We start from the raw sequence: 23,790 nt of genomic DNA on the forward strand, positions 1-23,790 counted from the left end.
TATAGCGCACACAGCAACAGCGGTGCCATCTAACACGCAGCTGCAGCAGTGAGAAAATGGTGGCGACGGGGAAAATGGCTTGGTCTTATAGGGCAAGGACATGTGACATACACTGCCAATCACACATGCCCTTGCTTGTGTGAAAAAAAGCACTTCGCTCCGTGTGTGCGCTGCTGATAGGCTGACAGATTGCACCTCCCCACTGTAAATGCGGGAAAGAGAAAAAAAAATGGAGATCTTCATTATTACTGCAGAGATCCATCCCCTGCCCCTCCCCCCACCCCGCTGTACACTCAAACTGCGTATTAACATTAATTTTCATCATTACTGAGAAAAATCCAGTTATGATTTTGGTGCACGAACAGTTATCGAACATAACCTCGAACAGCCGAATTTTTCTCAAATCGTTCGTGTTCGCCGAACGGCTCGAACACCGCCCAAAACAGCTCGAATTTGAGATTGGCGAACAGTTCGAGTCGAACAACGCTCATCTCTAGTCACAAGTAACCACTATCCCTTATGTACTTTTTAAGCAGTATTGGACTGATGCTGATATCACACGGTATCCAGACAGTAACTTGAGCATCATCGCCAGTAATGGCTTACCCGTGCCGCAGATGGGGTTCAAGGAGATGAACATTAAAATTGGTAAAGTTGAACTGCCGGCACAGGGAGTGATTATTGTGGACATTGTCCGTCGTGAAAGTCACCCTAAAATAACTGTGGGTACTAATGTAATTGAAAATTGTCTTTCAGAGGTAATTGTAATTCTACAACAGGTGGTGGTGAATGCTAGTTCCAGCCAACAGAGAGTCCTCAACAAAGAGATAAAAGCCCTGATGAGACGGCAGCAGGTAGAACTGTCTGGTGGTGAGATCGGTAGCGTAAGACTGAGTGACCCATTCCCCATTTCCATGCCTCCCAAAAGTTAAATGATGATCTGGTGTCGGACTGCAATCGGGTTGAGAGGTAGAGACTACCAAGCCATGGTAGAACCCGTGTACTCAGACAGCAGGCCCACCATTTTGACAGCACGGGGGGTGGTTGATGTCCGTCATGGGAGGGTGCCCGTCCGCATCCTCAACATTGGGGAGAGGGAGGTACACTTACCCAGGTACGCTACACTCGCCAAGCTGTTTGTGGTCGAACACAAAGCTATCAGGGCCGTGAAACCCTTGCCTCCATCTCCTCAGGCGGAAGGTAATGGCTCCCAGAAACAAAAGGAGGACTGGTGCCAGAAACTCCATGTGACTCCACTCCCCTGCACCAAAAACAAGGAGTCTACCGGGTGGTACAGGAGTACGAGAGAGTCTTTAGTAAGCACCCGCTAGACTTCGGCAGAGTAAAGGGGATAGAACACCACATCCCCACAGGGAGCCACCCACCAATAAAAGAGAGACACAGGCCTGTACCCCCTGCACATTATCAGAACGCCAGGGCATGCTGAGAGAGATGAAAGAAGCTGGGGTCATTAGAGACAGCTGTAGCCCCTGGACAGACCCCCACCTGGTTAAGGCTCCCCGTTGTACTGGTGATATGGACACACGGTCACAGGCCACACTGTGACCTTAAGAACTCAATCTGTGCGTCGTTTGTCTATTAATGTTTTATAGTTATGCATATTGTCTTTGTGTATTGTTTAGTCCCGGAGTACTAAATTTCACTAGGGGGGAATGTGTCACCCTGGTCTGGATGCCACAAAATGTATTAAAGCTGTGTCTGAGAGCAAGCGGGAGGTTCTCTAGTCAGGGGAACATTAGCATGCAATGCCTCCTGTCTCAGGCCAGTAGGGGGAGCAGGCTGCCCCTATAAAAGCTGGTGCTGGGGGCAGGGTTAGGGAGATCTTGATGGCCTGTCTCAGCACTGAGACTTGTCCCAGAGCAGAGCAGGGACAGACAGTTGCACTGCACCTAAGAGGAAGTGTGGCAGGAGGAGAGCCACAAGCCAGAGACAAGAGGCGAAGTGAGCCTGTCTTGGCAGATAAAGGACTTAATTTACCAGACTTTGGTGTCTGAGGCTGGGAGGATTCCACATTCTCCAGCAGATAACCAGTCCGCAAGGGACTGTATATTCCTTGGCCTAAGAAGCCTGGAGGCCCTGCCACAACAGAAGGGACCAGCAAAGTCATACAAGGCTGGGAGCAGAAAGGAACCCACGTCGCAGGCCATACAGGCGAGAATACACGGAAAGCTCGGAAACGTGGGCTGTTACCCTATAACGAGGAGATAGCCAGAAGGAGCGCAGAAAGCACGGTAGGCCTACACCCTCACCCTGACCAGGGCCAATTTCCCCGTTGCTCTCAGACATCCAGGTCCCCTCCTAGCTGGGACTGTTTGTGGGTCAATTTACCTGTTCTAGTAAAGACCCTGGACTGCAACCTGTTGTCTGCGTGCTCCTTGCTCCTCCAGCACTATCAGCACTGGGACTCTCACTACCATCACTCCCAACATCCACTACACTGCCCTGGGGCTGCATTCTTCCCGTGGGGAGTCACACCACCTCAGCTGCATACACCATCAGCCCCAGCGGTCTGCCCTGCAGCGGCAGTTCCTAATGACCGCAAATCCACGGGTGGCGTAGTCGGACATAATCATCAGCACATAACGGACTACCACTGGCCTGACCACCCTGAGCCACGGAACCGGGTTGCCACTACTACTCCCACCGTTTCCCTATTGCCCGGATCCGAGTGCCCCACGGCCCAGGGGGCGAGTTACTATCATTCGGCGGTGTGGAGAAGTCTGGCCCAATCCAGCCCTTGTTCATTTTTATAAGAGTCAGCCTGTCAGCATTTTCAGTTGACAGGCGGATGCGATTATCAGTTATAATTCCACCAGCGGCACTAAAAACCCGCTCTGATAAAACGCTGGCGGCAGGGTAGGTCAGGACCTCCGAGGCATAGAGAGCCAGTTCATTCCACGTATCCAGCTTGGATACCCAATAATTATAAGGCACAGAGGAATCACGGAGGATGTTGGTACGGTCAGCAAGGTACTCCCTCAGCATCTTCCCAAACTTTGCACTCCTTGTGAGAGTACCCCGTGCCTCAGGGCCTGTGCGATGGGAGGGTCTGAGAAAACTCTCCCAGAACTTTGACAGTGTTCCCCTGCCTCTGCTGGATTGAAGTTGTGTCTCTCTTGCCTGTACTCCTTGGTTGTCCAACAAAGTGTGCCCTCTGCCACCAGTATTTTCAGATGGGAATTTCTTTAATAGTTCCGCAACAAGGGCCTTCTGGTACAGCCCCATTTTTGTAGACCTGTCCGCCTCAGGAATAAGAGATAGAAAGTTCTCCTTGTAGCATGGGTCTAGAAGTGTCACGAACCAGTAATGACTGTCACCAAAAATTTTGAGAATGAGAGGGTCATGGGAAAGGCAGCGTAACATAAACTCAGCCATGCGTGCCAGACTACTAACAGGCTGACTGACCATGCTCTCCTCCTCCTCCTCTCTGTCCTCTGGCCATCCACGCTGAACAGACGGTATTGACAGCTGTGCAGGTAGTACTGTCTATAGTGCATGAAACTAGCTCCTGTCTTTCCTCCTCCTCCTCTTCCTAATTGTCACCCAATCGACGTTGGGATGAGATTAGGCTGGGCTGTGTGTAATCACCCTGTATGGTTCCTTGCTCCATCTCATCGTGCTCCGCCTGCAATGCATCCTCTTTGACTGTGAGCAGAGAGCGATTCAGAAGACAGAGAAGCGGGATGGTGACGTTAATTATGGCGTCATCGCCGCTCACCATCTTGGTGGAGTCATCAAAGTTTTGGAGGATGGTACATATGTCTGACATCCATGTCCACTCCTGAGGTCTTATGTGTGGAGTCTGAACTGAATAGCGACGGCCTTGTTGATGCTGGTACTCAACCACTGCCCTCTTCTGCTCACAAATCCTTCCCAACATCTGCAGTGTAGAGTTCCAACGCGAGGGGACATCACACACCAGTCTGTGAGCCGGAAGCTGCAAACACTGCTGAAACACTGCAAGGGCAGCGGAAGCTGTAGCTGACTTTCTAAAGTGGGCACACAGGCGGCATACTTTAACAAGCAGATCCGGCAGCTCCGGGTAGGATTTGAGAAACCGCTGAACAACGAGGTTAAGCACATGGGCCAGGCATGGTACATGTGTGAGCTCGCCTCGCCTCAGAGCCGCCACCAGGTTCTGGCCATTGTCACACACGACCATGCCTGGCTGTAGGTTCAGCGGTGTGAACCACAGATCTGCTTGCTCTTTCAGAGCTGTCCACAACTCTTCAGCATTGTGCGTTTTTTCAGCTAAGCATATTAGCTTCAGCACAGCCTGTTGCCGCTTGGCCGAGGCAGTGCTGCAGTGCTTCCAGCTTGTGACTGATGTGGCCATTTCTGAGATGGAGGCTGAAGAGGAGGAGGAGGCTGAGGAGGATGAGGTGCAGGAGCTGTAGACCATGGGGGCAGCCCTGATTGACCTAGGGCCCACAAGCCTTGGCGTCGGGAGGACGTGTTCCGTCCCAAGGTCCGACTGGGTCCCGGCTTCCACTATGTTAACCCAGTGTGCCGTCAGCGAGATGTACCGCCCCTGCCCACAAACACTTGTCCACGTGTCCGTGGTTAGGTGGACTTTACCGGTAACTGTGTTGTTGAGAGCACGGCTAATGTTTTGGGACACGTGCTTTTCTAATGTGGGGACGGCACAAAGGGAGAAATAGTGGCAGCTGGGGACCGGGTACCGCGGGACAGCCGCCACCATCAGGTTGCGGAATGCTTCCGTCTCCACAAGCCTAAAAGGCAACATTTCGAGCACAAGCAGTCGTGAAATGTGAGAATTTAGTAGTGTGGCCTGTGGGGCGTTGGCTGCATATTTGCGCTTGCGTTCCAAGGACTGTGGAATGGACAACTGAACGCTGTGCTGGGACAAGGACGTGGATGTGCTTCCTGATGCTGCTACTTGAGAGTGTGCAATGACAGGTGCAGGGCAGGAGGCATCTTCGCATGCACCATGGACAGGGGATTAGCTTGCATGCACAACAGCGGAAGAAGCAATGGTGCCACCCGCAGACACTGTTCCTGGACCCTGAGGCTCGGCCCACAAAGTCGGGTTCTCTGCTGCCATGTGCCTGATGATGCTGGTGGTGGTCAGGCTGGTCGTTTTGCCACCCCTGCTGACGATGGCCTGGCAGGTGGTGCAAATGGCCATTTTGGGGTTATCGGCAGTCTTTTAAAAAACAGCCAGACTCGGGAAGACCTAACAGTTGTACTGGCAACTTCCTTCGTGTTGGTGTTACGGGGAACGGTTGCCTGCCTTCTGTCTGCGGCCACCACATTGCTACTTCCTGCCTGTTGGGGTGCTCTGCCTCCCTCCCCCTGTGTGCTGCTGTCCTCGCTCTGCATGTCCTCCTGCCAGGCTGGGTCAGTTACTTTATCATCCACCACCTCGTCTTCCACTTCCGCACCCTGGTTCTCCTCCTGACTTTCTGGCAATTGTGTCTCATCATCGTCCACCTCTTTTGACACTTTCCCACAGTCGTCTTCGTGTGACCGTGGCTGCTCAAATATTTGGGCATTGCTACACACGACCTCCTCTTGCCCCGCTTCAAGTGGACTGGGCGAAAGGCCCGAATCTATAAATGGGAAAGTGAACAGCTCTTCAGAGTGTCCAAGTGTGGGATCAGTTGTCTCTGGGCACTCGGCATGGTGGGAGGAAGGAGGATCAGGGTGAGGAATATGTGGTCCAGACTCACGGCTACTGAGACTTGACCGTGTGGAAAACAGGGTGGTGGTGGTGGCTAAGTGACTGGAAGTTTGGCTCCCCTGCGGGTTCAGTCGCCACAGAGGTAGTGCATCTCACCCATAGGTGTGGTATCTCAATCTCAGGTAAGGATGGAGTACTGCCCGGGACCCTAACACCTGCATCCAACACTACACTACTCCAGACCAGCAGTAGGGGCAAGATGTGTTGCTTTCCTGCTGAGCCCTGTCCCTGGTTGGAGTGGGGGAAACCAAAGTAGGGGGAACGATGTAGTGGGTGTGGGTGGAAGAAGAAGCTCAGGGGACCACTTGTTAGGGATAGTATATAGAGAGAAGCCATCTTGAAAGTACAGAACAGTCTGAGAGGGGAAGTAGAAGGAGCAGGAGATCTGCAGTAGCTCTGCTCAGGAGGAGGGCCAAGCCAGTGAGGCCCAAGACTGGAGAGAGAGAGGAGCAGGAAGGACTCCAGGAATGTGGAAGGGACCCCAGGGGTACGGGAAGTGCTGGAGGCCACCCGTACGCCCAAATCTACCAGGAGGTGGAGGGGTCAGGTCACACAGAGGGGACCGGTCCCTAAACTAGCAGAGTTCTTTAAGCCTCAACTAGGAAACCGGAGGCTGCAGTATTTCAGGTACTGCAGCCACAAGCCACATCTAATCACCAGAAAGGTGGCCATAGAGGACCCAGGGGACAGAGAAGACATCGCCCGGCAAGGTCCGCGGCCATTGGCCTGAGACACTAGGTGTGAGGCGCAGGGAGACGACCAGAGGGAATACATAGAAGGGGATCCCGTCAAGTACTCCGGAGAGACCTGGGAGTTTGCTGAACCCCTCCCTGAGTAAGCACAGAAAGCCGTGGGAAGTTACTCTATTACTGGTAACTGGAAGTCTAAGAAACTGTGAGTAAACCCTGAGGACTGCACCTTACTGTCTCTGTGATCATTATCTGAGCAATCCTCTGCACTACACCATAACAGCAACATCTACACTGCTCTGGAGCTAAGCTCTACCTGTGGAGAGCTAAACCAACTCTGCTGCATTCATCCTAGCTCCAGAGGACCTGCTCCACAGCAGCGGCTCCATACAGCCGCATACCACAGGTGGCGTCACGAACTGTATATAAAAACTATAAATCCCCTGTAAATATACCCCTTTTGATTGACCGCCCTGGATCACGGACCGGGTCATCGCCACTGTGACATCTCCCCTAACAACGACCAGCCCGACACCGAGTACCCCACGACCCAGGGAGGCGCGTCAGAAGCATTATCCACTATCCAACCAACAACCTTTCCACACTGCTCTGGGTTCAATAGTGGCGTGCTGCGGTCCCCTAGAAATTGGGACAGGAAGGTCAGGAGAGTAGATGTGGGTGTTTGTTGTGGCACAATTTCAGCTTGCCCACGGCCTCCGTCTCTTCATGCACCATCACCATCAAATCCAGTTCCCCGTCCCTTGCCACGTGCCTTGCCCATTTTAAATGGAGGACAGCATCTTCCACGCTCACTACAAATGGCTGAGTTTGGAGAGAACTTATATGTGATCCGTGTGATGGAGAAAACACAGGTTTAAATACCTGGCCTGTAGGGAAGTAGTTTGAACAGCAAACTGCGGTGAATTGCTTCACTGACACACTGAAGGAAATTTTTAATGGAGGCCAGAAATGGCAGTATTTTCTGAAAACGTATATGTGATCCGTGTGACGGAGAAAACAGAGTTTTAAATAGCTGGATTTCTAGCGCTGTAATATGGAAAGGACCTGGCTGTATTCTGCAGTGCCAACAAGCAAATGGCGCAGAAAAACGGTGTTCTCTGGATTGCTTTTTAAGCAAATAATGAGGATTAAGATCCAAAGAAAAGTATTCCTGGCCCCTGAGACCTGGGCCTCTGTATAGAAATATCTAACAGCAGCAGAAGGCAGAACTGTAATGGAGCCTCTTGTGCTATATGCTCTGCAGTCTGCTATATACACTGCCTGCCTATATACACTGCCTGCCTATATGCACTGCCTGCCTATATACCCTGCCTGCCTATATACACTGCCTGCCTGCCTATATACACTGCCTGCCTATATGCACTGCCTGCCTGATATCTCTGCAGATGGATTAGTCCTCAGAAGGACTGTTTGTTAAGATGGATATGTGTAATGTACGGTTTTTTTCCCTACATTACCTAATACACAAGCAAATCTCTCCCTGACACAGCAGCAGCTCTCCCTTCACTGTCTGATCCGGAGTGACTGTGACGAGCATGGTGGCGCCAGGTCTGATATAGACCTGATGACGCCGTGCGGCCAGCCAATCACTGTAATGCCACAACCAACATGGCTACGGCATTACAGTGCATGGCAGGCAATCCCTGCATGTTCATTGGCTCTGTAAAGAGCGCCAAACATGCAGGGAGGAGACCAGAGTTCCCGCCTGAGCAACCCGGAAATACTCGGCGAGCGCAGAGCATCTCGAGCATGCTCGCTCATCACTAGCATTTGATGTGTGATTGTAGAAGAGTCTGACCATTTATTTTTATATTTAAAGAATGCAGAGATCCTAGAGAACATTTTTTAAACTAAATCCATGTAATATTTTTGCAGTTGAATTTTATGGAAAATGTTGCACCATTTACCGTTTACAACCTCATTGTTGCACTGTCTATTGCTGGCTGCAGATTGAGTTAACTGTAAATCTGTCAGTGAGCTCATTCCAGCAAGGAGTTTGTCTTTTTCTGAGCTCGTCTCAGCTGATTTATGACCAGAAAGTTCAGTTTAAGTTAGAAGCAATTGAGAGGAATTAAGTAAACGACATTTAAAAGTTTTACAAACTTTCCAGTCAAAACAAGTTCACTGGTGGATTCTCAGTTTACTCATTCTGCAGCCAGCAATAAATAGCGCAACATGGAAACTATAGAAGTCATTTTATTTCATGGATACAATTTGTAAAACGCTTGTAAAGACAAGCAACTTTCCAATTAAACTAAGTAAAAATCTTCTCTGCTCTCAAAAACAGTGAGCTTTTTAATTCTATAGTTTTCCAGCTCATTGCCAAAGTTACCGGCCACCACTGCACTCTATCAGCTACGTCGAGAACCATCATACATTATGGAGTGCTATGAGGGGCCATTATATTATTTGGAGGGCTATGTGCAGGTCATTATACTGTTTGGAGGACTTGTTGGGTCCCATTATAATGTGTGGGGGCCATCATTCTGTGTGGAGGGTTCTGGGGGCCACTATACAGTATGGAGGGCCAATCAGGGGTGGATTAAGAGTAGCAAGGGCCCCGGGCAGTTTAGAAGGCGCCCCCCCCCCACACCTGATGTATCACATGTCACATGATCCCCTGTGATAGATCATGTGATAGTTCATGTTAAATTAATTTGGCACAATATTAATTATAATATTTTTTTTAGGCTGTGTGCCCACTATGCGTTTTTTAAGCATTTCCGCAGCGGCAATTCCCCTGCAGAAACACTTAAAAACCGCTTGGTAGAAGGTCTGCCATGTCCCCCAATGATAATCCGCTGTGCTGTGCAGATGCTGCGGAAATTTCCGCTGTGGATTATCATTACGGAAAAATCCACAGCACTACCAATTATTTTGCGGAAGCGCGGCGCTTTCGCCGCCATTGACTTGCATTGGATCACATGGAATCCGCATCACTGCATCTGTACATGCAGAATCCATGCGTATCAATGTGCGGATGGTACCCGGGTGTGGAGGACAGGAGACTCTCATCCAGACCCGGGTACCATAGAACCTGTAAAAAAAGAATAAAATAAAAAATAAATATTATACTCACCTTCTGACGGCCCCCAGTGTCTTTATCCGATGCGTCCTATACACAGCGGGAGGCCGCACGTAGCCATCTATACACAGCGGGAGGCCGCACATAGCCATCTATACAGAGCGGGAGGCCGCACGGTGCCATCTATACACAGCGGGAGGCCGCACGTAGCCATCTATACACAGCGGGAGGCCGCACGGCGCCATCTATACACAACGGGAGGCCGTACGGCACCATCTATACACAGAGGGAGGCTGCACGGCACTATCTATACACAGTGGGAGGCCGCACGTAGCCATCTATACACAGCAGGAGGCCGCATGTAGCCATCTATACACAGCAGGAGGCCGCACATAGCCATCTATACACATCGGGAGGCCGCACGGCGCCACCTATACACAGCGGGAGGCCACACGGCGCCACCTATACACAGCGGGAGGCCGCACGGTGCCACCTATACACAGCGGGAGGCCGCACGGCGCCATCTATACACAGAGGGAGGCCGCACGGCGCCATCTATACTCAGCAGGAGGCCGCACGCAGTCACGCACGCAATCACAAACATATACAGACATACACGCATAAACACATTTGAAACACAAAAATACATATAAACAGACATCACACAATGATATCTGCCTGCACACACACACACACTCACACACAGACACACACAGACTCACCATCCCCCTGCTCGGCTCCAGTCCTCCTGCTTTTTTCCGGTGCCGTACTGCAGGCCGGGTGCGCACTAAGTGACGTCACAGCTAGGAGACACGGCCGCGCACAGGGCCCGGCCGAAGAAGAAGCGTGCGCCGCTGATGGGGGAGCAGTCCGGGGGCCCCCCCACCACTGTCTGCCGGTATGTGCCGCGGCACCGCACATATAATGAGGGCAATCTGGCCATAGACAACCCGGAGCCCCGGGCCCCCTGGAGGTTCGGGGCCCCGGGCGGTAGCCCGAATTGCCCTCATTATAATCCGCCTATGGGGCCAATAGACTGTATGAACGGCCATCATGTGGACAATGTGTGGCCATTATACTGTATGGAGGACTATGTGGGGCCCATTATTCTGTATGGAGGACTATGTGGGGCCATTTTACTGTATGGAGGACTATGTGGGGCCATCATACTGTATGGGCTATGTGGGGCCCATTATACTGTACGAAGGACTATGTGGGGCCCATTATACTGTATGGAAGACTATGAGGGGCCCATTATACTGTATGGAGGACTATGTGGGGCCCATTATACTGTATGGAGGACTGGATCACGGAATGAATTACCTATACGATGGACTACTTGCTAGAGATGGGGTGCACCTTACGAAGACTGGAAAACATGTATTTGGAAGTCGCCTTGCTACACTCATCAGAAGAGCTTTAAACTAGAACAATGTGGGAAGGGAAGCAAAAGGCCAGAAAAAGCCATACAGCTGACAAATACTATTGAGATCTCTGCTACTGGAAGTGGAAAAGAAGAACAAAGACAAAAAAATCTAAATAATAAAAATATGGGAGGAAGAGAAACCAATCACAAACTAAAATGTTTTTATACAAATGCACAAAGCATGGGCAACAAACAAGGAGAATTGGAACTACTAATGCAGGAAAAGGAATATGATGTCATTGGAATCACTGAAACTTGGTGGGACGATACACATGATTGGAATAAAAGGCTAAAAGGATACAACTTATTTGCAAGAAACAGACTTGATAAACGAGGAGGAGGTGTCGCATTGTATGTTAGAAAAGCGAATATCTGCACAGAGATTGAAGCTTCAGAGACTGGGAGTTCTGTGGAAACTGTTTGGGTAAGAATACAAGGAGAGAACAACGGAAAGGACACCATTGTAGGCATTTACTACAGGCCACCTGGGCAAGCTGAAGATATGGATGAACTCTTTATGTATCAAATGACCAAGTTCTCCAAAAAATATGACGTAGTGGTCATGGGAGATTTCAACTATCCAGACATTTGTTGGGAATCTCTCTCAAGTAAAACTAACAGGTCAAGCAAATTCTTATCCTCTCTTGCTGACAACTTTATCTTCCAAAAGGTAGGGGAGAAAACAAGGGGATCTGCTACTTTGGATCTAATCCTTATAAACAGGGAGGAAATGGTTGAGGAGGTAAAGGTGGCTGGAACCCTAGGAGGCAGCGATCATGCTATTATAGAATTTTGGATAACTAGAGGAGGAAGACATGTGAAGACTCAAACTTCAAGGTTAGATTTTAGAAAGGCAGATTTTAAGAGACTCAGAAAGAGAATAGGAGGGATCCAATGGCTGGATGTCCTTAAGGACAAAAATGTCCAGGAAGGATGGGAAATTTTTAAAAATGAGATTCTCAAAGCACAATCGTTAACAATCCCGAAAAGTAGGAAGAATGGGAAGCATTTAAGGAAACCAGGATGGATGAACACAGAACTTAAACACATGCTAAAAAGAAAGAAAGAAATGTTTATTAAATGGAAAGAGGGAGGCATATCTAAAGAAGATTATAATGCAGTCTGCAGATCCTGTAGGGCACGTATCAGGTTAGCTAAAGCTGACAATGAATTAAGGCTTGCAAGAGATGTCAAAAGCAATAAAAAAGGATTTTGGGGGTATGTCAAAAGTAAAAGAAAAGTCAAAGATGCTATAGGATTTTTACAGGATGAAAATGGAGAAATGGTAAGAGAGGATGTTGAGAAGGCCGAACTTTTTAATTCCTATTTTGCATCTGTTTTCTCTCAGAAAGAAAATGTAACATCAACTGATCTTCACTGTCCTTTTAAAGGAATAGAGGAATCCAAGTTATCTGTAAACAGAAAGATTGTGAGGGAATATTTAGCTAACATAAATGAGTTCAAGTCTCCAGGTCCAGATGAATTACACCCCAGAGTACTGAAGGAGATCGTAGAAGAAATTTTAGAACCACTCTCCATAATCTTTGAAAATTCTTGGAGAACAGGAGAAGTCCCAGAAGACTGGAGAAGAGCAAATGTTGTTCCTATCTTCAAAAAGGGGAAGAAGGTGGACCCAGGGAACTATAGGCCGGTGAGTCTGACTTCTATACCAGGAAAGATCTTTGAACAAATTATTAAACAACATGTATGTAAGTACATGGATAAGAATGAAGTGATTAACCAGAGTCAGCATGGGTTTGTAACTAACAAGTCATGTCAGACTAACTTAATTTCCTTCTATGACAGAATCACTGACTGGGTGGATCAGGGAAATGCTGTAGATATAGTATATCTTGACTTCAGCAAAGCATTTGACAAAGTATCTCACACCATCCTTATTGAAAAAATGACTAAGTATGCAATGGACCAGGCAACTGTTAGGTGGATTCATAACTGGCTTAGTGATCGGACTCAAAGGGTGGTTGTAAATGGCTTCACATCCAGCTGGATGAATGTCTCAAGTGGGGTACCACAGGGCTCCGTCCTGGGACCTGTATTGTTCAACATCTTTATCAATGATTTAGATGAAGGAATTGAAGGTAAACTGATTAAATTTGCTGATGACACAAAGCTAGGAGGGATAGCTAATACTAGAGAAGAGAGAGAGAGGATTCAAAAAGACCTAAATAAACTGGAGCAGTGGGCAGCAACCAACAGAATGGTTTTTAACAGGGAAAAATGCAAAGTACTACATCTGGGCAATAAAAATGAAAAAAGCATATACAGAATGGGAGGAATAGAGCTAAGCAACAGTACATGTGAAAAAGACTTAGGTATACTAATAGATCATAGACTGAACATGAGTCAACAGTGTGATGCAGCAGCAAAAAAGGCAAATACAATTCTGGGATGTATTAACAGAAGCATACAGTCTAGATCACGTGAAGTCATTATCGGTCTTTACTCCTCTTTGGTCAGACCTCATCTGGAATACTGTGTACAGTTTTGGGCACCACATTTTAAAAAAGACATAGACAAACTGGAGCAAGTTCAGAGAAGAGCGACCAGAATGGTGACTGGTCTGCAAACCATGTCCTATGAGGAACGGTTGCAGGATTTGGGAATGTTTAGCTTGCAAAAAAGAAGACTGAGAGGAGACTTAATAGCTGTATACAAATATGTCAAGGGCTGTCACATTGTAGAAGGATCATCTTTATTCTCATTTGCACAAGGAAAGACTAGAAGCAATGGGATGAAACTAAATGGGAGGAGACACAGATTAGATATTAGAAAAAACTTTTTGACAGTTAGGGTGATTAATGAGTGGAACAGGCTGCCACGAGAGGTGGTGAGTTCCCCTTCAATGGACGTCTTCAAACAGAGGCTGGACAGACATCTGTCTGAGATGATCTAGTGAATCCTGCTTTGAGCAGGGGGTTGGACCAGATGACCCAGGAGGTCCCTTTCAACTCTACCATTCTATGATTCTATGTGGGGCCCATTATACTGTATGGAGGACTATGTGGGGCCCATTATACTGTATGGAGGACTATGTGGGGGCCATTATACTGTATGGAGGACTATGAGGGGCCCATTATACTGTATGGAGGACTATGTGGGGCCCATTATACTGTATGGAGGACTACGTGGGGCCCATTATACAGTATGAAGGACTAAGTGGGGCCCGTTATACTGTATGGAGGACTATGTGGGGGCCATTATACTGTATGGAGGGTTTCGTCGGAGCCATTATACAGTGTGTGGGGGACTATGGAGGCCATCATACTGTGTTGGGGTCAATGTATGGGTATAATACTTTGTACAGTGGGGAGTACTGTAGGGTCGCAAGGAACAATGAAGATAAAAGGAAGGTACATCCGGCACTGGGTCCTCATAAAAACATTCTTCTTTATTGCATATATGTATACAATGACTAAGGACATAATCGTCTGAAATGTGTATGCAATTACTCTATCTGGAGTTTTTATCGATTTGCAATAAAGAAGAATGTTTTTATGAGGACCCAGGGCTGGATGTACCTTCCTTTTCTCTTCATTGTTCCTTGCTATGCTACAAGAACGTCCGTGCAGAGGAGATCCTCGATCCATGGGTGAGATGAATACCAGGCTACCGCAAGGTTTCCTATGACTTTCATGTACTGTAGGGTCATCACACTGTGTGCGTGGAGGGTACTGTGGGGACACATTTATTGGCACCATGCTTTGTGGAGGCCATGAAATGGGTATCTTAGTGCATGTGAACACTAAGGGGCTGGGGAAAAAATATTTTATAAGGGCTGCAAAGTAGATATGCTCTTCTGTGACCCTGCTGAATATGAATCTTTTTTAGGGGGGAGGGGTCCCAAGTAGGACTTCTGCCCCATGAGTTGTATGTATGCCATTGGCTGCAGAGGTAAAAATCAGAGAGCGCAGAGTTTGGGCCAGGGGTCGCCTTGCCTGGACTGGACTCGGGAGATCGGGAGACAGAAAGCCCAGAGGCAGACGAGGGCTGGTTGGATCCCGAGACAACTCCTGGAACAATTTAGCTATAATATAGATTTTATTTAATCTATTTTAATTATTTAATTTAACGTCATGTGATGGGCTCATAATGTGAATCCTGGATGGTTATAAAGTGTAACTCTCCCTTTACAGACATCTCACAACATGGAGCTGAATTTCTTGCTATTATGACAGCTGTCTGCTTTTCTAAGTGTGACAATATGTTTTATGCTTAATATCAAGAAATAATGTCAGAAATGTTGTTATTTTGTATTTCATGGTAAAGTCACAATCTCAGTTCTCACTTTAGGACTTCATTAATCATTATCTCATATGTTTGATGAGAGGACGGATGGAGGAGAGGAGCTCAGTGATTTCATGGTTTAGATTCTGTATCGATTTAAAAGAGGAAGAAAAAAAAAAAAGATCCGGTCATTATTAACATCCAAGTAACAGCAAAATCATTACCGGCCGCGCCGCAGATGAGTAAATGAAGCAGATGAATCTCCCGGTCAGTGCGACGTTACATTGTAGCAAACACTTTATTTTCTGATGTCAGCTGTTTTCTATGACAGATGAGTGGATCTCACCACTTCCACTAGACCCAGCGGAGAGATACATTGTGTTTATGGGTGGAAGGAACATTCATTGGATGAAATTGTGACGACCAAACGATACAAGAATTGTAAAGACCATGAAACCTTCATGACGGCTACAGGTGTTTCATTAAATATCAGTCCAGTCATCACAATGGGCTCAATCGTGGAGACAATAATTGTATCTCATTTTGAGGTCATGAAGATGGCAAAAATATGTCTGAGATCAATGCAGCATTAATAAAAGGGAAAACGAGTTTGGTTAAAGGGGTTGTCCAGAACTGAGTCATTTGTCTATCGTTAGGGTAAGTTATCAACATGAGATGTGTGGCGTTCAACGTCCGGCACCGCCACCAAACTTATATAAGCAAAGTACAGCCCGGAAGACAGCGGCCATTACCAGTACGGCATTTTCTCCACCATCTCGTAATCACTGAGGCTTGATATGAACTGTGGCACATGGGAATGTGCTGTATAGTGAAGCACTGCGACTTGTATACGGCTCTGAAGGAATCCTGCTGTACTGTAGAGTTATGCACCAGTTCCAGCACCATGTGCTCTGTTGACATCATCCACCCTGGTCATATAAACCCAGCTTAGGATGCCACTTGAATATTCAGGTATTCGCTACACTGCACATCCAGTATGAACAAACCTCTGCTATTACATTGCTCCAGGATTGCTACATCAAGCTCCGCTGTACAACTCTGCTATTCCATGCTTCCAGCACTGCTATCTCAAACTCTGTTGTGCTATCTCTGAGGCATTGAGATCTGCTGTACCAGTTCCTAATCGCTGAGTTTACTCTGCTACATCAATGTTCCAGCTCCACTCTTCCAGTACAGCTATCCAGTTTTTGTTCCAGTCCTGTGACATTGGTCACTATTACTCCAACTGCGAAACAGATGCTCATCTGGAGCAAGGGATTAGAGGATTGACCTCCCCCTGATAACGTGTACCATATTTTTCAGATTATAAGATGCACCGGACCATAAGACGCATCCCAAATTTTGGGGTGGAATATAGGAAAAAAATATTTTTTATAAGATGGGGGTCCGTCTTATAGTCTGAATAGGTACGGTATCTTACCTGGGGGGCGGTGGAGTAAGTGTCACAGGAGGCAATGTCCCTCTGGAAGCCAGTGCCCCTGGAGCGGGGAGTTGCGGTGGTGGTGGGGCAGGATCACAGGGCCCTCCGTTCCCTTCCTCAGTTACCTGGCTGCTGCAGCAGAAGAGATGGCTGAGGCCCGATGCTGGGGGCCGGTGTCTGAATGGGAGCCGGTGTCTGGCTGTGTGCTGGGGCCTAGTTCGGGACGGGGCCGGTGTCTGGATGCGGGCTGGGGCCAGTGAGCGGCGTGGCAGAGCTGCGTGCGTGGCTTTCTGGTGTGCGCGGCCATCTTTCGGAGGCTGTGATCTACAGGAAAATGGCCGCCTGAGCTACAAGTCTGAGTCTCGGGCGGCCATTTTCCTGTAGATCAACAGCTTCAGGAAGATGGCCGCGCACACTGGAAAGCCCCCAGCCAGACACCGGCTCACAGCATCTCGCCTCTTCTGCTGCTGCCGCCGCCACCGCCGGGTTCCTGAAGAAAGGAGGGAGGGAACGGAGGGCCCTACGATCCCGCTCCACCACCACCACAACTATCAGGTACGCAACTATCTACGTTCGGTCTGAAAAATACAGTAACATGCAGCTTACACTGAATGTATTATGTGCTCCTGGAGTAAATACTATACATCCTACAAGACACAGCCAAACCCATTGCCATAATAATTCAAAATAAATGTTATTATGCACATTTAATACAAACAATTATATTGGAGGGAAGGGGAACTAGATGAACTATACCGGGCGAGGGGCAGTCTTTTAAAGCTTTGGCAATACTCTGTTCCTATCACAGCTCACTTCCCGTTTCCCCCGTCACTCTCTATCCACTTTCGCAGTGCCGCCCTAGCATCTGCTGGTCCCGGTCTGACTACTGTCTTTCCATCTATCCACGCCTGGTACCATATGTCCCTGTCAGAGGTAGCAGCCCGTCTCGTGCGTCCTTCCTGGTCACCGACCCGACCATGAATCTCCGATCTGACTCCTCCGGAGCTTCTGCGACGTCCTGTCACTGGTGCACAAGTCTGAGATCCGTGCTGCCGCAACCTGCTCCCGTTCTGTCAACCGACGTCACCCGGGTGAGGAAGCTTGACTGGCGTCGCTCGGGTCTTCGGGGCTTGACCGTCGACATCTGGGCTGGGAGGATACGCGGCACCTTTCTTCCAGACAGGAGCTCCGGACGCTGCTGTTGCTCCTCCTGTCTCTCTCTGCAGCGTCAGAATCACCTGATAACTTGCACATGAGCTGATTATCTCCTCAGCTCGTTTCCCTGACAACGCTACACCCAGAGTCCTGATCAAACTCCTCCCCTCTGCCACGACTCCTCCCTCTGCCACGACTCCTCCCTCTGCCACGACTCCTCCCTCTGTCACGACTCCTCCCTTCTGCCATGACTCCTCCCCTCTGCCACGCCTCCTCCCCTCTGCCACACCTCCTCCCATCTGCCATGCCTCCTCACCTCTGCCACACCTCCTCCCTCTGCCATGCCTCCTCCCCTTTGCCATGCCTCCTCCCTCTGCCATGCCTCCTCCCTCTGCCACGCCTCCTCCCTCTGTCACGCCTCCTCCCCTCTGCCACGCCTCCTCCCCTCTGTCACGCCTCCTTCCTCTGCCACGCCTCCTCCCCTCTGTCACGCCTCCTCCCCTCTGCCACGCCTCCTCCCCTCTGTCACGCCTCCTCCCCTCTGCCACGCCTCCTCCCCTCTGTCACGCCTCCTTCCTCTGCCACGCCTCCTCCCCTCTGTCACGCCTCCTCCCCTCTGCCATGCCTCATCCTCTGCCATGCCTTCTCCCCTCTGCCACGCCTCCTCCCTCTGCCACGCCTCCTCCCTCTGCCACGCCTCCTCCCTCTGCCACGCCTCCTTCCCTCTGTCACGCCTCCTTCCTCTGCCACGCCTCCTCCCCTCTGTCACGCCTCCTCCCCTCTGCCACGCCTCCTCCCCTCTGTCACGCCTCCTCCCCTCTGCCACGCCTCCTCCCCTCTGTCACGCCTCCTTCCTCTGCCACGCCTCCTCCCCTCTGTCACGCCTCCTCCCCTCTGCCATGCCTCATCCTCTGCCATGCCTTCTCCCCTCTGCCACGCCTCCTCCTCTGCCATGCCTCCTCCCCTCTGCCACGCCTCATCCTCTGTCACGCCTCCTCCCCTCTGCCACGCCTCATCCTCTGCCATGCCTCCTCCCCTCTGCCACACCTCCTCCCCTCTGCCACGCCTCCTCCTCTGCCATGCCTCCTCCCCTCTGCCACGCCTCATCCTCTGTCACGCCTCCTCCCCTCTGCCACGCCTCATCCTCTGCCATGCCTCCTACTCTGCCACACCTCCTCCTCTCTGTCACGCCTCCTCCCCTCTGTCACGCCTCCTCCCCTTTGCCACACCTCCTCCTCTCTGTCACGCCTCCTCCCCTCTGTCACGCCTCCTCGCTGTTCTGGTTCCAGTGTCTTGCCTCATTACATACCTATATCATTGTCCTCTGTTCTTTTGCTGCCCCACAATTGGTCTTTTGTTCATTTGAAAATTGTCGTGTCCTGCACTCTGGCGGCAGCGTCAGCACCTGGGGTCCTCGGCTCTTCTTCTCTCTCCTCACCGGCACCACCCACCACCCTGTACTTCAGAGTGGAGAGGAAAGGTGACTTTGTGCAGCAGATCCTCTGTCTCCACTGTCAATCAAGAAATGGAGGGTTGGGCCAAGTTGGGAGAAGCGAAGAGGCGGTGAGCACCGCGAGTGCACTGATAAGTCCACCAGGGAGCTCACAAGCCTAATTTACATGTGAATAGAAGATGATTTTTGGCTCAAGGAAGCACCAGATGGTGACGAATTAGGTTTGTTCTAAAATTAAGAAATTAAATCTTGTGACAATCAGCAGCTGTGATACTGTATTCACGAAATCCTCGTGATGAGTCTCATTCCTAAATATCTTCTGAATATTTTGTCTCATTGTCATTCTACTGAACACGAGAAGTGGCCGGTGGCTTTACATCGACTACAAAAACTCTGGAAGAATTAGTCTACAGCTGCCATCTCCACGTCCGATCCGCCATGCCCACTTGGATGGTTTTGTTGGGGGCATCTCGATAGAGAATAAGTGCAATAATCTGCGGACGTCGTCTGCAGGACCCGGGGATGTGAGAGTGTTCGATGTGGATTCCAGTAATCCTCTTCAATAATGTACAAATCAATTAAAACGCCATTATCCTCGTCCGTTCCCACGTATCCTGTGTGATGATATATGAAGGTCACCGTTACAGAGGATAGCCATTATATATGGATGAGAATGGCACATCCAGCCTCTACTATTACCGGGTGTCAGGGTGATTTATACCTCACACTCATCACTAATAACACTTTGCTGCAAGATTTTAATGGTTTTAATGAAAGAAAAGAAGACGATGTTATACAGGAACTGAAATAAAGTATCCAGGAGTCGTAACATTGAGGTGAAGGTTAGGACCTCAAACATCTCATCTATATATATAATCGTCTTATCCCGTCTGTCTGTCTGTCTGTCTGTCTGTCCTGGAAATCCCGCGTCGCTCATTGGTCCGGCAGCGGGCAATCAGCGCCGCGGGATTCTGAAAAAAGATGGCGGCCGTTAGCGGCTCATCTGCGGGACGGAGCTGAGCGGCGATGCAGCCGGGAGATGACCGGCGCGAGGTGCTCATCTCCCGGCCGGTACCAGCAGAAGGACCTCGACCGCTGGACCCATCTGCGGGACGGATATGCAGCCGGGAGATGAGCGGCGCGAGGCGCTCATGTCCCGGCCGGTAGCAGCGGAAGGACCGCCGCCGTCGCTGACCTCCATGCGGAAGGGAGGACCGGGGAGCAGCGCTGCAGGTCGGAATACTTCTGCTGCGAGCGCCCGCTCATCTCCCAGCCAGTACCAGCAGAAGGACCTCGACCGCTGGACCCATCTGCGGGACGGATATGCAGCCAGGAGATGAGCAGCGCGAGGCGCTTATCTCCCGGCCGGTACCAGCAGAAGGACCTCGACCGCTGGACCCAGGGCCGGCGTCAGCACCCGGCGCACCCGGGCAAATGCCGGGGCCCTGAGCAGGCAGAGGGGCCCACTGGCGGTCGCGCACCCCGCTGGGCTATGGGCGGAGGAGAGCGGTGTCAGCGCCCGCCCTTCTCCGCTGCTTGCTCAGGGCCCTGGATACTTACCTCTCCCCGTGCCTCCGCAGATCAGCTGTCTTCCTGCTCTACGCTCCCTGTGACGTCTCAGGTCAGAGGGCGCGGTGACGCCTTTACACCGTGCCCTCCCCTGAGCCGTCACAGGGAGCGCTGAGCGGGAAGACGCCGACAACGCTGGAGTTCGGACCCGAGCAGCGGGCAGCAGGCAGCAGGCAGCGGGCAGCAGGCAGCAGGTAGCAGGTGAGGAGAAGGGAGGTGAGTATTTGATTTTTTTTTTTTAATGTATGGAGGCATGGGGCAGTATAAAGAGAAGGGCGGGGGGCATCCTGCATGGGGCATTATTAAGAGAGGGGGTGACATCCTGTATGGGGCATTATAAAGAGAGGGGGGGGACATCCTGCATGGGGCATTATAAAGAAAGGGGGGGACATCCTGCATGGGGCATTATAAAGAGGGGGGGGACATCCTGCATGAGGCATTATAAAGAGGAGGGGTGACATCCTGCATGGGGCATTATAAAGAGGAGGGGTGACAGCCTGCATGGGGCATTATAAGGTGGGGAACAGCCTGCATGGGGCATTATAAAGGGGGGGGGCAGCCTGTATGGGGCATTATGTGGGGGGTAACAGCCTGTATGGGGCATTATGTGGGGGGTAACAGCCTGCATGGAGCATTATAAGGGGGGGACAGCCTGTATGGGGCATTATATGGGGACCGGTATCCTGTATGGAGCGTTATATGGGGGCCAGTATTCCGTATGGGGGCCAGTATTCCGTATGGAGCCTTATATGGGGGCCAGTATTCCGTATGGAGCCTTATATGGGGGCCAGTATTCCGTATGGAGCCTTATATGGGGGCCAGTATTCCGTATGGAGCCTTATATGGGGGCCAGTATTCCGCATGGAGCCTTATATGGGGGTCAGTATTCCGCATGGAACCTTATATGGGGGTCAGTATTCCGCATGGAGCCTTATATGGGGGCCAGTATTCCATATGGAGCCTTATATGGGGGCCAGTATTCCGTATGGAGCCTTATATGGGGGCCAGTATTCCGTATGGAGCCTTATATGGGGGCCAGTATTCCGTATGGAGCCTTATATGGGGGCCAGTATTCCATATGGAGCCTTATATGGGGGCCAGTATTCCGTATGGAGCCTTATATGGGGGCCAGTATTCCGTATGGAGCCTTATATGGGGGCCAGTATTCCGTATGGAGCCTTATATGGGGGCCAGTATTCCGCATGGAGCCTTATATGGGGGTCAGTATTCCGCATGGAACCTTATATGGGGGTCAGTATTCCGCATGGAGCCTTATATGGGGGCCAGTATTCCATATGGAGCCTTATATGGGGGCCAGTATTCCGTATGGAGCCTTATATGGGGGCCAGTATTCCGTATGGAGCCTTATATGGGGGCCAGTATTCCGTATGGAGCCTTATATGGTGGCCAGTATTCCGCATGGAGCCTTATATGGGGGTCAGTATTCCGCATGGAGCCTTATATGGGGGTCAGTATTCCGCATGGAGCCTTATATGGGGGCCAGTATTCCGTATGGGGCCTTATATGGGGGCCAGTATTCCGTATGAAGCGTTATATGGGGGCCACTATTCTGTGTGGAGCGATTCACCGGTTTCTGAGCTATTGTGGAATTTACAGTAGATATCACTCATGTAATGTAAGAAGTGAAATCTTTGCATTGTACTATATATATATATATATATTTCTCTGCGGTATCTCTGCATCATGAATCGTGGTATGTGTTAAAGGGGCCCACTGAGACTCTTTCGCCCGGGACCCACAAAAACCTGGAGCCGGCCCTGGCTGGACCCATCTGCGGGACGGAGATGCAGCCGGGAGATGAGCGGCGCGAGGCGCTCATGTCCCGGCCGGTAGCAGCGGAAGGACCGCCGGCGTCGCTGACCTCCATGCGGAAGGGAGGACCGGGGAGCGGCGCTGCGGGTCGGAATACTTCTGCTGCGAGCGCCCGCTCATGTCCCGGGTTCTCGGAGCGGAAGTACCCGCACAGGGAGCACCGCTCCCCGGTCCTCACCAAGACGATTCGATGATTGGTCGCGGTCTTCGGACCTGACCAATCACTGATCTTACCGCAAAAGTTAAACACTACTGTGCTGATTGGTCGCGGACGCTGCCCGCGACCAATCACCGATTTGGGCGCCACATTTAAATATCGGCCGCGACCAATCACCGATCTTGGCTCCACATTTAAACACCGCTGTGCTGATTGGTCGCCGACGCCGGGCGCGACCAATCACCGATTTTGGCGCCACTTTTAAATTGCGTCCGCGACCAATCAGCACAGCGGTGCTTAAATGTGGAGCTAAGATCGGTGATTGGTCGCGGCCGATATTTAAATTTGGCGCCAAAATCGGTGATTGGTCGCGGGCAGCATCCGCGACCAATCAGCACAGTAGTGTTTAACTTTTGCGGCAAGATCAGTGATTGGTCGCGGGCCAAGACCGCGACCAATCACCTATTTGTTCGGCACATTTAAATAGCGGCCGCAACCAATTGGATGTCAGCGCCGCTCCCCGGTCCTCCCTTCACACCCTAGCCGCATGGAGGTCAGCGGCGCTGCCTGTGCGGATACTTCCGCTGCGAAAAGCCGGGACATGAGCGGGCGCTCGCAGCAGAAGTATCCCGACCCGCAGCGCCGCTCCCCGGTCCTCCCTTCACACCCTAGCCGCTGATGTCCCCACAGTATCCGCATGGTGTTACAAAGGTCCGGACATTTGTGTTAAAAATCGCTGATTGGTCACTGGCGCTGCCCGCGACCAATCACTGATTTGGCCGCCGCATTTAAATATCGGCCGCGACCAATCACCGATCTTGGCGCCACATTTAAACATCCCTGTGCTGATTGGTCGCGGACGCTATTTAAATGTTGCGCACAAATCGGTGATTGGTCGCGGTCTTGGCCCGCGACCAATCACTGATCTTGCCGCAAAAGTTAAACACTACTGTGCTGATTGGTTGCGGACACTGCCCGCGACCAATCACCGATTTGGGCGCCAAATTTAAATATCGGCCGCGACCAATCACCAATCTTGGCGCCACATTTA

This window comes from Phyllobates terribilis, unplaced genomic scaffold (assembly GCF_046119375.1).
Source record: "Phyllobates terribilis strain yellow unplaced genomic scaffold, ASM4611937v1 Scaffold_9__5_contigs__length_417890890, whole genome shotgun sequence".
Taxonomy (NCBI): Eukaryota; Metazoa; Chordata; class Amphibia; order Anura; family Dendrobatidae; genus Phyllobates; species Phyllobates terribilis.